The following is a 14718-nucleotide window of genomic DNA, read 5'->3' as shown; positions in this document are numbered from 1 at the left end:
GAATTTCGGATCAACTGCTTCTTTATCGATGACGCGACGTTTTTCTCTTTCACTCAAATCCAAGAAAGGTTTTGAAGGTCGTCCACGTTTTGTTCCCGAGGCCGAGGTTGAGGCAACACTTTGCTCCTGTTCGATGAATTCCTCGATGCCAAATTCTCCATCAAGCCAATTGCGAAAATACGACTCAAATCGCTCTTTCGTGCGATTAGCTTCATGCCATTTGTTGATGTATTTAGTAACGATTTTATGGATCTTTTCATCGAGACGTTTACGTTTTTCCACCGAAATGTTATAATTTTCACAAATGAATTCAATGGCTCTGTGAACATTGTCACTATGGCTTAATTTTGCGTCTAATAGATTAATAATGGTTCTATTATCCATGCTCACACTTGGTCTCAACCGTAAATTTGAATTACACTGTAGTAGTTTAAATAAAAGCTACACAAAATACAATATGGCTTCAAATTGACACTACAGTAGGTTAAGTACAGACTTAGGTATAAATTAAACTCATCCGCGCATATGCGTAGGTACATACTTACGCATATGCTTCTATAATCGTCATAACCCAGGTACTTACTTTAGAATAAAGCATAAACGAATGTAGTTTTACGTTCATCCAACAGTGAACTTTATGATAATGATGACTTCTTTTTGTACAAAAGCTTAAGCCCTTTTTAAAAGTTGGTCATGAAATATTAGAAAATGTTCTTTAACAATATATTTCGACTGTACCAACCGAATATAACTCCAAAAGTTGCAAAATAATTGTTGAAAAAGTTTGTTTCCAAGCCGGCTTTTGTACAATTTGAAATCTCCCATAATAACCGAAAATTTTCAAATCGCTTATATTTCCAATGGGGCAGGTTGGGGCAGGCAAACTCTTCAGTACTTGTTAGAGTACACTCAAAACTTCATCCAGAGCTGAGAATTAGCCTGGGAATGTGCGTGACCCGAATGTTTGTGGTCAATAAAGTTAAATTTTCATTGATTTTCAATTATTTTTTTTTCTATCTTTATTTTTAAATTTTTTGTCTCCATCAAATTTCCAAATGGATTTTATTTTCGGAAAGCTTATTAAATTACCTTTCTAACGATGTATAATGATGTGGTAGTTATATGATAAATAGTGGATGAAATTTTATTTGAGTGGTAGCGTATTTTTGCGGCAAAATTTGTACTTTTCTTACTCTTTTTTGACTTCGACATCCGATATCTCAGAAACTAAAACTGCTAGAACTTGAAACTTTCAGATTCTCTTAGTTGAAATGTTTACTATCGACCAAAAATAACGAAATAAGGATTAGTGAAAGTCGATTTTTTGATTTTTGACCGCCTGATATCTGATAGTGCATATATGTTACGGAGTTGGGTCAAGATTCGCTTAAGCAGGCGATGCGACCTTAGGAATTGTTTTATTTTGGAGGAGCTTGAGAGTAAACCCACGATCTTGCTACTCAGTAAGCAAAAGCGGCAACCACCAAGCTAGCCGAGCTCCTCAATTTAACATAATTTGGTAAAGTGTTTATGAATACTAATAAATAAAAAGGAAGGATCTCACCCGAATGATCTGTAATTAGCCCGCCTCTTCGTGATTCTTAAGATCAATTGTCCTCGCAAATGGAGCTCCATCTCCTTTTTTTTTTTTTTTTTTTTTTTTTTTTTGTGGGATTTGAACCACTGCGACCATTAAGCTGATCTATTGTGGTATACCCCTGTTTAGTATCGCATCTGTTCAGGACGACGAGTTACCATTTAGGGTAACTGCCGTTGTTGCCTGATAATGCAGAGTTCCCCAATCTGGTATCATTCTTAGAATGAATTCAACCACCATTTTGGGATCTCAGAAGGACTTAGTATGCTTTTGTTGAAATGTTGTCTTCTGCGCACGAATAGTGCCGAACATTCGCAGAGTAAATGTTGAGAGGTCTCTGTCTCACAGTCACAAAACCTACAGATATCTGTTTGACTTCGATTTATCTTTTTCAAATGATATCTAACGGGACAGTGTCCCGTAAGTAGCCCAATAAGTATGTTTAGTGATTTTTTATTTAAATTTAGTATTTTTTCCGTAATTCCTTTGTTTGGAGTAATAAACAATTTGGATTGCCTTGAAGTATTCGTAGCAGCCCAATTTGACTGTATCATATTGTCTTCCCATTTTTTCATTTCCATTTGTATTACACATTTAGATACCCCACAGAAAGGTTCTGGTCCTATAAATTGGACACTTGAGCCTTGTCTAGCGAGTAAATCGGCTTTTTCGTTTCCTTCGATTCCGCAATGGCCTGGTACCCAGTACAGATAAACCTGGTTTTTGACTGCCAGTTGCTTCAGAAGTATTATGCATTCCCACACCAGTTTTGATTGGCATGTGAAAGATTGTAGTGCATTCAATGCTGCCTGGCTATCTGAAAGTATGCAGATTCGCGTGTGTCGATAATTCCTTTTTTGACAAATATATGCACACTCTAAGATAGCGTAAATTTCTGCAAGAAAAACAGTTGTCCATCTTCCCATTGGTATTGAAACGTTAAGCCCCGGGCCTGTGATCCCAGCTCCAGTGCTATCATTCATTTTTGAACCATCTGTGTAGAAAATTATTGATCCTGGTGGAATTATTGGCCCTTCTGATTCCCATATTTCGCGGTTAGATTTAACTACTTTATACGGTATACCTAGGTTTAACCTTTTTTCCATCCAGTCTTCGTTCATTACTACTAATGGATTAATGAGAAAATCTTTCAGTATACTAAGGTGCCCTGAAAGATTGCCTTCAAGATAGACGTTTGTTCTGCGTAGCCTTAGTGCACTCTTTCCAGCTTCCATTTGCACGTATTGATGCAGTGGCAACATATTGAGAGCTGCCTCCATGGCCTTTGATGGCGTGCTGTGCATTGCTCCTGTTATGGCCATGCAGGCCAAACGTTGAAATTTTTCTAGCTTTTTCTGGGTCACGCTTTGCTTTGTTTTAGGCCACCAAACCAATGAAGCGTATACTATTCTAGGTCTTACAATAACCGTGTAGATCCAATGTATCATTTTAGGATTAAGTCCCCATTTTTTTCCAAATGTTTTTTTACTAACCCAGAGAGCATTCGTGGCTTTTCTTATTACCTGCTCTAAGTGTAAGTTCCAATTAAGTTTATCATCTAGAATGACTCCCAGATACTTTACGTTTGACGAGTATTTTATAATAGATCCATCAATTGACAAACTTTTGAGTGTTACTTGTCTTCTGCGAGTGAACGGGACCAAAACTGTTTTGGATGGGTTTATATTTAACCCTTCATTTTGGCACCACTGAAATGTGCAGTTCAATGCAGATTGCATTCTATCTGTGATGATGTGATCAAATTTTCCACGAACTATTATGACCACGTCATCAGCAAACCCGATAACTTCGAAGCCTTCTTCCACTAGTTTATTGAGAAGATCATCAACAACAAGTGACCATAATAAGGGTGACAATACACCTCCTTGAGGACACCCCCTAGTGGTCTTTATTGTTATTGATGATTCTCCCAAGTCAGCCGATACTTCTCTATTATTCAGCATTTTCATAATCCAAATTATAATGCAAGGATCGACGTTCCTTTTTTCCATTGAGTTTTTTATAGATTTGTAAGATGTATTATCAAAAGCGCCCTCTACATCGAGAAATGCTACGAGAACAATTTCTTTTTTGTCAAGAGTATTTTCTACTTTTGTAACTAGTTTATGTAAAGCTGTGACTGTAGATTTGTTTGATTGATAAGCAAATTGAGATCTGTTAAGAGGGCTCGTTTGCAAACATTTTGATTTTATATACTCGTCTATTATCTTTTCCATGATTTTAAGCATGGTAGATGTTAGACTTATTGGTCTGAACGATTTTGGATTTGTTTTGTCTCTTTTGCCTGCTTTAGGAATAAAGACAACACGAACGTGGGTCCATATTTTTGGTATATGACCAAGCACTAATATAGCTTTAAAAATATTAGTTAAGGAATCAAGTAGTACTTCTCCACCTTTCTGAAGAAATGCAGGAAAGATACCATCTTTTCCAGGAGATTTGAATAATTCGAAGGAGTTCACTGCCCACTCAACCTTAGTTCGTGTGAAGATGGTATTAAGTACGGCTGAATTTACGGTCGTAGTCCCGGATGGCCTACAATTCTCTTCTGTACCTACTACATTATCACTCGACACCAAATTTGATCCTGGGAAATGAGTTTTCATCATTATTTCAAGGGTTTCTTTTGTATCAATAGTAAAATTACCATTTGTTTTCTTTAAATTTCCAAGACCATTTGAATGGTCCTTAGAAAGTACTTTTTGTAGTTTGGCTACATCTGGAGTTTTCTCAATGTTTTCACAGTGAGACTTCCAGGTTCTTCTGCGTGATTTCCTTAATTCTTTATTGTATGCGGTAAGGGCCTTTTTATATTGGTCCCACTGTCCAGAAACTTTTACTCGATTGAAAAGTTTCCGAGTTGTTTTCCTTAGCTTATTCAAAGTTCTATTCCACCAAGGAACATCTCTGTTTGAGAGTTCTTCCTTGACTGGACAGCTCGCTTCATACGCCTGTATGATTTTTCCAGTGATATTTTCTGCTGCTTTGTCCAGTTGTCTGATTGATTCTATTTTATCGTCCAATTTTATATCTACAGATCGCATTTTCAACTCGTAACTTTCCCAGTTGGTAATCCTAGGATTTCTGTAGGCTACTTTGAATAATTCACCAGCATTGTACCCAAACACTATATGTTTGTGGTCAGATAAAGATTGTTCATCTGAGACATGCCAGTTTCTAATATTTGTCGAAAGCATAGGACTACAAATTGTCAAGTCCAATACTTCTTGTCTTCTTTTTGTTGTAAATGTAGGTTGATCTCCTTTGTTACATATATCGATGTTATTCGAAGATATGTATTCAACTCCATCTCCTTGATCCTGATAATAACAAAATCAGTTTCCCCTTGCTCTGGCCTCGGGAAGAAGTGCATCGGAATAAACACACCGTCATTGCAGCATTGTTGAACTTCCAGATGTTGGCTCACGATCCCCGTTCCGATCAGCTCTAACTGTTCCACTCTCAGATTCAAACATTCCAATAAAGGGCGAACACGAAATTATTGCGACAACGAAAATGTCATGCCAATTTTCTTATAATGTTTAGAATCAAACCAAAATTTTAGGGTAGTTTTATACATATATTTACTTCAAAAATCAAAAGAAAAGTTAATCGATGGAGCCTTGAGTGTAAAATTGAACGCATTTTCGCTTGATGCCCTCCATCAAAGTCTTTACAGTGTCATCCGGTAACAGTTTCTCAGTTTTTTTTCCATTTTCTTAACATGTCCTTCTCGTCTTTGACTGTCTTCTTGCTCTTCCGAAGTTCCCGCTTCATTATTGCTCAGTACTGCTCCACCGGGCGCAGCTCCGGACAGTTTGGCGGATTCATGTCCTTTGGAACAAAATGGACAGAATTGGCCTCATACCACTCCAGGACACTTTTAGAATAGTGGCATGATGCCAAATCTGGCCAAAATAGCGGAGCTTCGTCGTGCTGCAAGAACGGCAAAAGGCGCTTCTCGAGGCACTCAGATTTGTAGATCTCGCCATTTACTGTGCCCTTTGTCACGAAAGGCTCACTCCTCAGTCCGCAAGAGCAGATGGCCTGCCAAATGAGATATTTGGAGGCGAACTTCGACATTTTCTTCTTCTTAAATTTGTCGTCCGCATCGAACTTGCTCTTGCCGGTGAAAAACTCCAACCCCGGAATTTGCTTAAAATCGGCTTTTATATACGTTTCGTCGTCCATCACACAGCAACCATATTTTGTCAGCATCTTCTCGTAGAGCTTCCGTGCCCGAGTTTTAGCCGTCGATTGTTGACGCTCATCGCGGTTTGGGAAGTTCTGTACCTTGTATGTATGTAGTCCAGCTCTCTTCTTTGCATTCTGGACGTAGCTCTGCGACATGCCGATCTTTTTAGCCAAATCACGGCTTGAGACGTTGGGATTTGCTTTAATCATCCGCTTCACCTTTCCCTCCGTCTTTTTGTTCTCCGGTCCCGGTTTCCTTCCAGCTCCTTTGCCGTGGTCCAACGTCAACCGCTCCTGGAACCGCTTCAACACTCTGGAGACGGTTGAATGGTGAATGTTCAACATTTTTCCCAACTACCGGTGCGACAGGTCAGGAAATTCCAGGTGTTTGGAAAGAATTTGTTCTCTCAACTCGCGTTGGTTCACCTCCATTTTCGTTTAATCGAAAAACACGACTTCGAGTTTGACAGCATGTACACAATACACATCAATGAGAAAGTGTGCAAAATTTGGTTGATTTTTACCCAATGGTAAAAAAGTTATGCCCTGTTGAATGTGTCGCAATAATTTCGTGTTCGCCCTTTACGCAAAAACACATGTTCGCAAGACCCTTCACAATTTGTTAAACACGGGAGCAAAATTCAAACACGTAACTTCTTCAGCGTGACCTACTTCGATCTCACGGGTCTAATATTTTGCGATAAGGAACAAAACTACCAATCATTACGAAATGCTGAAAACTACTATATCGGCTGACCTTTTAAAAGACTTTTAGAGAATGCAAATTGGACGTAAAATGGCAGAGGTATGAACAATAAACATTGGCATGTTTTTCCTTTAGGCTGACCCCAAACTTATGATCGGCAGTGTGATTTACATTTTAACTAAAAATAAATAGACCACACCATTTCTGGGCATTTGGCTTTATGTTTTCCGAAGAAAGTTGAAACTTCTTGGGGGAAAAAGCAAAAATAACCAATGAAAGTTGGGGGAAAGTTCCTGGAAAAGGCGAAAAAACATCCAACGGCGGTTTGAAAAACAATTCCAAAGAAAGACTCTTCTGGAGAAGGAAAAGAAATCCGAGAGAAGTCTTGAAACATTTCTGGCACAGTTTGAAAGAAACTTCCGGGAAAATAAAAAGACACTTCCAGATGAAATCACAAGAACTTCTGTGCGAGTTCGGAAAAAGTTTCTGGAGAAGTCGGGAAAATCTTCCGAGAGAAGTTAGAATCAACTTCCGGAAGAGGTTGGAGAAAATCCACAATAATTCGAAAAAAATGTGTGGAAGTTTGAAGAAACTTCCTAGGGTCGTTTGGAAGAAACTTCTGAAGAAAGTCAGAAAAATCTCAGAAATAAAGTTAAAATAAATCTGGAAGACACTTCTGGGAGCAACCAGAAGAATTTCTTGGAGCTGATGAAACCTCTCTGGCGTCGGTAGCATTGGTGCTCAGCACGGAAAACAAGATCGACGGAAAACAAATCAAGGAAAAAAAAAAACAAAGTTGTAATTGGCAAAATTTCCTACAAGCGCTGTTGTCATTTTCTATAGCAGAGCGATATGGTGAATTGTTGGATGTATTTGAACAAAAAAGTTGAATTCCCCATAGTAATGTCCATTAGACTGATGGAAAATTTGTAATTTTCGCTCCACAGTGTTCAAACGGTTTCAAATCGGGTCCTGATTAGCCTCCGAAAGTTTTAACTCATTTGATAAGAAACTGACTTGGCACAAACCATTTGAAGTTTATATTGAAATGACTATGGGAAAACCAAACTTTTTGTTCTTTGTCTTCTAGCCTTTTTCCATATTGTACTGTTAACAAGTTCTATTGCTATTCTTATCGGAATTTTTATCAGCTACAACTTTACAGAAACTCGTTTTTCAGGTCTTCAACAAAGTTGTAGCTGAGAAAATTTTCAACAAGGTCAGCTATCATTTTATAAAGTAGAGTGAACTGGTGAATTTTATATATAAATATATATATAAACTTCAAATGGTTTGTGCCAAGTCAGGTTCTTACTAAAGGATTTTGAGTGGACAATCAGAATCCAATTTGGAATCGTTTGAGCACTGTGGAGCGAAAATTTCAAATTTTGCATCAGTTTAATGTCCATATATACTTTAAATGGTTTGTGCCAAGTCAGTTTCTTGCTAAATAAGTTAAAATTTTGGGAGGCTAATCGATTTGGAACCGTCTGAGCACTGTGGAGCAAAAATTTAAAATTTTGCATCAGTCTACTAGGCCATCTTTGTCGTCATCAGAATCAGATTCTCAAATTACCCATCTTTACGAATATTTGGCTGAACGCAATTTATCCGCAATTAATTTGAACAATAAATTGATGAGGCAGAGTTTTGGAAAATGAAAGTTTGAATTACGAAATTGTTTAAAAATGACTAGAGATATTGAGACTTCAATGAAAATATAAGTAAGAATTTCAAGGTAAATTGATAAGATCTAGCATTTATAAAAACAAATCCTGCAGTACGACAGATATTCGGGATTGGGGACAAAATTCAAGAATATCATTTTTTATAATCATTCTAATCGTTAGCGTTAGAGTTGTTATGATATACTTCGTAGAATGGAAACTAGTGACACTCACGACTCTTTCGAAATTCGCAGTCAAACTACTTTCAGAAATAATGCTTCAATCTAAACAAGAATTCCAGAAACATGACTGTCGCTATTCCCCATCTTTACCATAACTAGGGATAGGGAAGGAGATGTTGATGTAGTTAGAGCAATTCTCTACAGATTGACGATCTTTTTAATTTTTTTTTAATTTATCGGCTCCGATTTTGATGAGAATTTGCACAGTTGTTCTTTTTTAGTAAAGATGCCAATTTGTGTTATCAGTTCTTCAAATTGAATCACGACTACTTTTCTAACAGGGCCTGTGTAAAAATAGTACTAATGAGTTAAAAAATATATATTGCTGAAACGGTTTGTTGGATTGATTTGGTATCTTGAGCAAAGTTGTAGATATTATTTTGGCAATAATGTTAAAAATATACACTGTAAAAAATTTCGTTTGTATCAATGAAAAAAATTATATTTGTACTTCAAGTTGGCGATGCAACCAAAAGTATATATTGTTTATGTGTTTCTCATTTAATCTCTCGATAGCCGACTATCGAAAGAAAATATTCATTTTGTTTTGTGATCATGCATTTTAAGAGTCATGACGGAGAGCTTGGGTTAAACCAAATATATCATATTAACAATATGATCCAGTCATGCCTTTTCCAAATATTCCCTTCCAGGGAAAGCTGAGAGACCAAATATTAAACTTTTCTGTAGAAGAAAAAAAAATCAAGTGAAGTCTTGAAGCATTTCTGGCACATTTTAAAAGAAACTTCCGGGAAAAATTTCAGCAGAAGACGGAAGAATCTTCTGAGAGAATTTAAAACCAACTTCCGGAAGAGGTCGGAAAAAACTTCCTAGTAAGTCGGAAGCCGTTTCCGCGGGAAGTCAGCAGGATCTCGAAAAAAAAATTCCAGAACAATTCGAAAACCAAAAAAATAGGATAGAAGTGTCAAGTAACTTCCTGTAAAATCTGGTAGAAACTTCCTGGTGTTGTTCGGAAGAAACTTCTGAAGAAAGTCGGACGAATCGCAGAGAGAATGCCAAAAGAAAGCTGGAAGACACTTCTGGGAGCAACCAGAAGGATTTCTTGGAACTGATTAATTAAATTTCCGGCAAAACTGGAAGAATTTTTCCGAGAACGCTGAAAAACAGAAAGCAATTCCAAAGAAAGATATAAGCTTTTCTGAATAAGAAGAAAAAACCCGAAACATTCTGGCACATTTTGAAAGAAACTTCCGGAAAAATCTTCAGGAGAAGTTGAAAGAATCTTCTTGGAGAAGTTAGAAGAAACATCCGGAAGAGGTCGGAAAAAACTTCCTATTAAGTCGGAAGCCGTTTCCGCGGGAAGTCAGCAGGATCTCGAAAAAAAAATTCCAGAACAATTCGAAAACCAGAAAATTAGGATAGAAGTGTCAAGAAATTTCCTGTAAAATCTGGTAGAAACTTCCTGGGGTCGTTCGGAAGAAACTTCTGAAGAAAGTCGGACGAATCGCAGAAAGAAAGTCAAAAGAAAGCTGGAAGACACTTCTGGGAGCAACCAGAAGAATTTCTTGATAAATTAAATTTTCGGCAAAATTGACAAAGCGTTTCTGGCTAAAAAGAAAAAAGATCGAAAGAAGTATTGAAACATTTCTGGCACATTTTGAAAGAAACTTCGGGGAAAAGCTTCAGGAGAAGTTGGAAGAATCTTCTTGGAGAAGTTAGAAGAAACATCCTGAAGAGACCGGAATAAACTTCCTAGACAGTCGGAAGCCATTTCCGGGGGGAGCCAGAAGGATATCGAAATGAAATTCCAGAATAATTCGAAAAAGTTGGGGTTCCTGGGGGAGTTCTAACAAAACTTCCTGGGGAAGTTCGACAGAAACTTCTGAAGAAAGTCGGAAGAATCTCAGAAAGAAAGTTAAAAGAAAGCTGGAAGACACTTCTCGGACTTTATCTGACTTCCCCCAGAAGCTTCGTGGTTTTTCCAGAAAATTTCATAATTTTCTGATTTCTCCCGGAAATTTGGAGAGAATTATTTCTGGTTGAAGTTTTTTCCTGTCTTTTCCAAGAAGTTTATGCCGACTTCCCTGAAGTGTCTTCCAACTTTCTTTTAACTTTCTTTCAGAGATTCTTCCGACTTTTTTCTGAAGATTCATCCGAACTGCCCCAGGAAGTTTCTTACGAACTACACCAGGAAGCAATCCGAAAAAAAATCATGAACTCCAGAGAAAGCTGGAAGAAACCTCCGAGAGAAGACGGTAGAACCATCCAGGCATAAACTTCTTGGGAAAGATGGGAAGACACTTAAGGGAGAAGACTGATGAATCTTCCGAGCGAAGTCAGAATCTGGGGGAAGTCGACATTTTGGACAGAAGCCAGAAATAATTCTCTTAAAAAAACGGTACTTGTTGAAAATTTCCAGGAAAAATGTGAGGCTTCTGGAGGAAGTCAGGAAAAGTCCGGGAAGATCTAAAAACAACTTTTGGGAGAAGTTGGAAGAAACATTCGAGTAAGGTTAGACAAAACATCCTTGGATGTCGGAGGGCAATTCCAGACGAAGTTGATAGTTGAAAAAAAAACTTCTGGCTTGTAGAAAGACTTCTACCAGAAGGGAAAATCGGGAGAAATCAGATGAATCATTCGGGCGAAGTCGAAATTCCGAAATTAATCGGAGGAATCTTCCGGGGAAGTCAACATGTTTTAATATTTAAAAACGTACACACTTGGTCAATGTATCAATTTATTTCCCAAATCTCCGGTAGCCAAAAAATCCCAGGAAATGTAACAACTAATAACAGTATTGGCGGCCAAATAGAATTATCAACTTTTTAATAACCAAAAACAAAAACATTTCATAAAAAAATTGTCCCTTAAAACGCTAAAATTGCCTAGAAGACTTTGAAAATGCCACGAAATAAGCTGTAAACATGTTAGACTGACCAAAAAAGCCTAAACATACATTTCAAATGACCCATAAAGATCGAAAATCGGTCATACAATGGCAGAGATATGAGCAAAACACATTTACATGTTTTTTTAAAGGGTGACCCCAAACTTATGATCGGGAGTGTAAAATGATCTAAAAAACACCACAATTCTAGACAAACATTTCAAAAGGTCCTATCTGCATTGATCGATTCTCTTCATCGACTTTCTCTTTCATCAATAACTCAGCTGCAAAACCTTTCCCTGTTGTATTTGACGTTTTGAACGCTAGATAAGAACCTCCTTTATCAAAATATGTGGTAGAATTAGTGCGAAATCTGTTTGCATAGCAGTGGTTATGAAAAGAGGAAGAAGAATCGATGAAGATAATCGATCAAAACAGATAGGACCATTTGAATTGTTCATCGAGAATTGTTGTTGGCGACAAAGGATAACATTTCTAAAAATAATCAAACCAGAATACCTTATTAGCCAAAACCGCGAACAATTGAAAGGCTTATACAATCCAAATAAAAAACAATAAACAGTTCGAACCGCGAACATCGCCGCAGTATTCCTTCCGCTAAAGATCGAGGTTTCCCTGCGAGATCCGAAACCCACGAGTTCTACGAACATTCCGTCGCGTGTAGTCAGTTTTAAGGGGTAAGTCACTCAGCACATTGTTCCGAAATTAGATTCGGCACACCTTCGGCACAATCTCGTAGGCATTGGATTGTTGTAAATAGAATGGTAACACTTCTAGACAACTGTCATTGAAGATGTTAACGACATTACGTGCTGTTTGACTGTATATTCAGGAACATCCTCTAATTGTCTTATTGAATATACCAGAGGAACTCAGACTAGCAATTTACTTCTCGGTTCACTTATAGATTTAAATCCGAAATGTAGGTTCTAACGTGGGCTCGAGAGAAAGAGACAGTTAATCAGACCCCATTAGTACCCTTAATTCAAATAATGCTGCAACTAATACAAAACAAACTACAGAAGTTAAATTCATCATCCTCTATATTCGGTCTCCAACAATGTTCCCCACCGGTTCCATTCTTTTCGACCGTTGTTTTTCACATCACGGTTCACATAGGTTTCTGGTCTGCCTTTGAGTACTTTTATTATCCTACGAACACAAGAAAAATTCCGGCGTCATCCTCAATCGGCTTGCGAACGAATACTCTGAATTTGAGCATGTAGACCGGCACAATCGGCACACCTGCAGCACACAGATAAAAAAAGATGATCCAAGATTGCTGTGCGGAGTGACCTGTCCCTTGATCCGCTAAGTATTATTATTATTATTATTATTTAGCTTTATTAAGGAGGCTTTCAGCCTTGATCCGCTAAGTGTTTTTCCCACGAAACCCGCAGAAACGTCTAAAACGGCACATTTCAGTGCGATTCCCCGCCATTATGTCCCCTCTCTGGCTCGCCGCTGGCCCAGGTTGGCTGAAGAAACACCTTCGAGATACCGGCATAATTAAAATTATTGGTCCGACACAATCAATTGTCTAAATACTAAAACCAACATCCATAGACTACTAAAAGATTTGAAATAGTCCTAAAAACGTCAACAATATCTTAAAATACCAAAATAAGATAAACAGCATCAAAATGCTAATGGCTATAAAACGTCAAAATCACCAAAAAGACTTTAACAAAGTAAATACGTATTACCTTCAGGACAAGATTGTCAGAATCCTCCCACGTCGCATTTTCAGAAGTCGTGCAGATCTGAAACTTAAACTCGCTGCTTACTTCTCTTATATGAAAAGCGATTCAGTCAGCCGTGTCCTTAAAACTTCATCACCCTTAAATACTTTAAAAACCGTTCTAGAACTTCTGAAAAAATTGCCATAAAAATACGGAAAATAATAAAACAGCAAAAAGGTTATCTTCCATTTAATTCCACTTAATACATTTAATTCCACGGAAAATAAATTAAATTAACCAACATCGCATAAAACACGAATAAAAGACGGTTTAGAAAAATCGAAAAAAATGGGCTTCAAATCAGCAAAATGGCAAAAAACACCTTAAACGTCTGGAAAAAAACTGCATGTTTAGACAAAACGTAGCCGTCTTTCAAAAATTTAATGTAAATTTTGTTTACGCAATAAATTCGCAATTTATTTGCAACGTATTTTTTCACAATTAAAAAAACTTTTTTTTCCATAACTAACTCTCGCTTTAGAGCGGTCCCAGCAGCCGTTCGTTCAACGAAAATTCTCCCCCAACATAAACAAGAATCCCTCTAGTTCCAATTAGCATAACTCACCTGAATCCAGCAAAAAAGCGGCAGCAGAAAACCAATTTCCTACACCGGCTAATGATTTAACCGGCAACCCGAAACCACTCTTCCTTCACTGCAACACTGCGACGAGCCACAACACATGCTCTTCAGTCCTGTAATCACGCCGATAGAACAATATCACACAACCCTCACGCGATTGATTGGCGCGGCACAGTCCACGTCGTCGTCCCTATCGTTTAAAAGTACCAGCTTCCAGAGCGGATCTATCAGTTCTTGCAATATTCAATAGCACACCCGGGAATGATTGATGGCTTAACCACTTAGCACAGCAGCCAGTTCTCCGGCGGAACGTCGCGTTACACGCAATCACCACACACTTTCAACGTATCTCCGAGGAGGCCTGCACAATAAGTAAGAAACGTCCACTCGATCCGACTGCAGCTTCCACACTGACTGACCATGTACGATCACAACCCATCGATCGATCTCTCGGGCAGGAGCATCCTCTTAGAACACTTTCCCCAGCACCACACCAACGAACGACCACTCTCACTTCCCGTTTTTCATGTATAGGATCGACCGGCACGGTATGGGATGTTCTACAGAGCTGTGGGTGATTTTGCTTGACTGTGGTGGCAATCTCGCCGAAATACGCGTCCACTACTAAGCGAGTTCCAAACTCGACTGATGATGGGCGACTAGCTGGATCGAGAAGTGTGATGCGCTTCTTGCGGTTTAGAACTCAGAAACCTGCTGGGCTGGCGCTGGACTGGAAAAGCGAGAAAAAAGAAACATACAAGAGAGTAAGCGAGCTTGTTAGTTGTTAATTCTCACGCTCTCGCTCTCGATTTGTAGTTGTTTGTAGAGATAAACATGAGAGATTTCATGGCGTGGGCCATGGGGTGGATTAGGTGGAAAAACAATCTGAAGTCATGATCGCTTGGAAAATTATGAAAGGAAAGGCCATTCCCTGAGGCAATATGCAATCTGAAGATGTTCCCGTTTGAACATCGGGTAGCTTAAGGGATTTGAACATATCGGTTCCATAAGTGAAACTTGCATGTATCGTGACGACACAGAAGTTAGTTGAGTCGTTTTTAAATTGATTTCGAAATGTTTTTCCACGAGAAACGAGTTGT

General features: G+C 38.3%; 1 protein-coding gene across 1 annotated transcript in view; it reads right to left on the bottom strand.

Moving 5' to 3' along the window:
- Positions 1–14231, bottom strand: part of LOC135706916 (uncharacterized) — a 133797-nt gene extending 119566 nt beyond the window's left edge. The window contains exon 1 of the mRNA XM_065228602.1: positions 13604–14231. The gene's annotated coding sequence lies outside the window, so the exon portion shown is untranslated. The remainder of the gene's footprint in view (positions 1–13603) is intronic.
- Between the last annotated feature and the right edge of the window lie 487 nt (positions 14232–14718).

The sequence above is a fragment of the Ochlerotatus camptorhynchus genome, unplaced genomic scaffold (genome assembly GCF_037179485.1).
Source record: "Ochlerotatus camptorhynchus isolate MF236.1 unplaced genomic scaffold, CSIRO-AGI_Acam_v1.1 ptg000023l, whole genome shotgun sequence".
NCBI classification, from domain to species: domain Eukaryota; kingdom Metazoa; phylum Arthropoda; class Insecta; order Diptera; family Culicidae; genus Ochlerotatus; species Ochlerotatus camptorhynchus.
This window is presented reverse-complemented; position numbering and strand designations above follow the sequence as displayed.